This window comes from Gadus macrocephalus, chromosome 18 (assembly GCF_031168955.1).
Source record: "Gadus macrocephalus chromosome 18, ASM3116895v1".
Classification (NCBI taxonomy): Eukaryota; Metazoa; Chordata; class Actinopteri; order Gadiformes; family Gadidae; genus Gadus; species Gadus macrocephalus.
The window spans coordinates 17,528,207-17,531,870 of NC_082399.1; the positions used below are offsets into that span (position 1 = coordinate 17,528,207).

The window sequence follows — 3,664 nt, forward strand, 5'->3', positions numbered from 1 at the left end:
TGTTTGTTAAGGTTCCTTTGTGTTACAGGCATCATGGACGCATGGAATGGCAATAAAAGCCATGTAATTCTGTCCAGAGTTGAGGCCTACAAGGTATTTTACCAAGACGTCTTCCAGATGGGCCCTGGACAAGAGTTGGAGAGTGAGGTGCATATTCTTTGATTTTCAAAGACATTATGGCTTCACCTACAAAGTATTAATCATTTTTAATGTTGATGTAGGTAATAAATACATATCTCAGTGTAATGGTGAGGCAGCATGGGGTATCAAAGGCCTACCAAGTGGACACATCTGCCATGACCGCCATGTGGCAGAAAAGAAATCCAAAACTGAAGGTGTGCTGAAACAAGTTGGTGGTGGTGGTGGTGCTGGTCACGGCTCTTGGATTGAAAGCGGAGGGTTTATTTGTTCACAGTGCTGCAAGTGCAAGCCACCAGTTATCACACGGTTGATGTTGAGGGTTATTTGGGTGAAAGGGTGAGCTTAACGACAGATATGCTATAATTAGCCTATGAAAGTCATTATTTGTGATGCATTTCTCAGCTGGATGCCACTGCCTATAAATGCCTTCTAGGCATTGTGAATGACTGCCACCATTGGTTTCTTGTTAGTATGTGACAAAGAAAGGAGTCCCCAGGAATTGTCCCTAGATCAACATTTTAATAGGCCTACATACTTTTACAATTCCATGACCATATTTTTTTTTTTTTCCAAGGCCATGTATCCATCAGAAAAAATATGTTTTCTTGCTCTAGGAGAGTCGCCAGCAAAGAAAAAAAAGTGTTTGGAGACAACAAGGTAAACTAGCCTATATTTTCCCACACCAGTGACATTTGGTCACATTGTTGTTCATCTGTAACTGAATTGTTGTGAATTACTGATGAGAAAACTAGGCGTCAATGTGTCACGATGGAAATGTGACACTGTGGCTCATCCACTCCAAGAGGACACCACATCTTGCGGAGTGTTTGCTTTTAAAGTAGGCCTAGGCTATGTGACATGGCAAAAATTACATATCAATATGCTATATCACGTATTGGGGGACCTGTGAATTATGGGCTCAATCTCACACTTTCAGTTTGCTGAACACCTCCTGGAAGGGTCAAGCTCATTACAATTCCCGACATCAAACATAGATGACCTGAGGAGGGAAATAGCCACCACCATCATGACTGGATCTGGTAAGCACTTCAAATCTTTAAATCGACGCGCATTCCTCATAAGAGGATTGAACCTGTCTCATCAGCGTGTTGGTCGCGAGTGCTACCGCTACACCAAGTGGCTGGATTAGGGATAATATAACCTAACCCTATTATTGTAGACTTTGCATCCCTTCCTGCGTCTGTCAAATTATTTTAAGAAGTTATCTTAATTCGTAGATGACTTGAGTGACTTGTGTCATTACTGTGGGGAGGAAGACACCTTTGATAAAACGGAAAACGTTACTTGGGTAAGTAGCATTATAGGCCTACTGTAATATTGGCGCGCAGCCCCTATGAACCTGCACATATTTATAAGTCAGCCTAATGCTGCCTTCTTTTTTTTCAGATTGCGTGTGATGCCTGTCTGAGGTAGTTTCACACAGGGCGTGTCGGAAATCCAGCCATGGAGAGCAATTATGCGTGTTATGCATGCCTTCATGCCTGCGTCCAATAAATAGGCTACTAGGGCTGGGCAAGTTGGCGCCCAATTAAGCGTTAACGCAATCTTGTTTGTTTTTTTACAAATGGACGCATTAAAGCACGTTATTATTTTTTAATTCTTTTAGGCCTACTTTGATTTTGAAAAGGTTTTGCCCACAGAATGTCAACATTCTTTTTTGAATGTCAACATTCTTTTTTGTTTTTAGTTCCGCTTACTGTACATTCAATTACAATTGCAGTTAGTGACAGCCTGTTTACAATTCCCAAATCTGTGGCGCTACTTATTTGAATTTAACTACACTTGTAGTTACAGTTGGTTTACAATTGCAGTAAGTGACAGCCTGTTTACAATTCCCAAATCTGTGGTGTTCCGTAAATCTCATATTCAAACCACACTGGGTGATTCAATAAAACTCCCTCAAGATCACTTGGTCAAGGTATTGCTAAGTACATTTGGTATAAATGATAGTGTCATTTAATTTGATATCTCATTCAACTTAAATTGGAGTGGATAAAAGTGTGATTGATCGCGAGTTGTCTCACCAAACGATGCGATTAATACTTGTAATCTTTGTCCAGCCGTAATAAATACATTATTGATGGAGATGGTTTCCCCTATATTTGTCCTTTAATCGTATTCCTTTGAAAAGATTGACAATGAATGGTCTTACAAATACCTTCATGAATAACGTGTGTGTGTTATAGTTGTGTTGTGACGCTAAAATCAACGTAGCAGACTAGTAGACTGCTGCCGCACAGCCTGGCAGTTAGGGCCGAGCTCTCTGAGTGACCAACGACGTGCGTCGCGACGTAGGTCGCATTGGTCGCGACGTAGGTCGCATTGGTCGCTGTGTTGGTCGCTCGTCTGGCTGCCGTTTTCTCGTCTGGCTGCCGTTTTGGTCTCTGGCTGGCTCGGTCGCTCAAAGTCTATGGGCGGTCCTTAATCAGTTAATTTGCATGGTATTAACAGGTTTTTTGCGACAGTTGAAGTACCAGAAAGCCATGCTCTCTGGCGAAAGCTACCTACAGCTCTTTATTGCTAATATTGTTTTAATATTTTCATATTGAAGTACAGTTTAAAATGATAAAATCGTTGGTCTATCAGTATCAATAAAATACATTAGTTGTAATTTGGGGCGTATTCAAATAATTTATTTTATTTTATTTTATATCTTATATATAGCCTATATATTTATTTTGTTAAATGTCATTGAGCCTAATAAGGTATATTATGCACAAAGTTCTTCGGTATAGAGCGATAAAGTGCAATAGTTTGAAATCAATGCCACAGTGGTACAAGCGGTAGTGACGCTATGTTAATGATCAAGAAGGCCAGTGTTCGATTCTCTCCACCGACTGATTAATTTTTGCTCTTTTAGTCAAACTTATTGACGCAATCGGCCTCTTTCATTTTAACATTTTTGTATGATTTAGTACGATGGTATGGTAATTATATGACGGGCTGCGACGCTGGCTGTTGTCGGTTGGCTGGCTGCAACGACAGGCCAGCCGCTGGTTGCCGCTGGCAACTGGCCGCTGGCCGCTGGCAACTGGCCGCTGGCCACTGCTGCTGGCCGCTGGCTCTGGCAGGCTGACCGACTAGGTGGCGACCATAAAAGCGTCACGACCCTTTTGGCGGCAAATAGGTCGCAACCAACCAGAGGTATGGCTGAATGAGCGACCTGTGGCAGCCAGCCATTGTCACCATGGCTGCTACCACAACCAAAAGCCTATGTTATCAGTTAACATCTCATTGAACAGAATAAATATACGTGCGTCAGTATAATAAAAACATAGGCCTACATATAATAATATATTGGTTAGATATATATAGGCCACGATAGGCGCGTTTATTATAATTAGTAATACAGTGATGGATTATAGATTAATAGTTGATTAACAATTGTATGGACGTTTACAGTTGATTTGTTGTCTGTGTTGATGTGGCCACTGATACAATTGGCCACTCCTACAAATCAGCCCCCTGCCCTCATTTGACCCAGCAATTGTCCCAGTTGAAA

At 41.5% G+C, this 3,664-nt stretch overlaps 1 long non-coding RNA gene across 1 annotated transcript; it reads left to right on the forward strand.

Annotated features, from left to right (window-relative positions):
- The first annotated feature begins 727 nt into the window (after positions 1–727).
- Positions 728–1,816, forward strand: LOC132446529 (uncharacterized). Its single transcript, XR_009522903.1, has 3 exons — positions 728–1,181; positions 1,380–1,450; positions 1,549–1,816. It is a non-coding gene; the product is annotated as an uncharacterized LOC132446529 (long non-coding RNA).
- Positions 1,817–3,664: the final 1,848 nt, after the last annotated feature.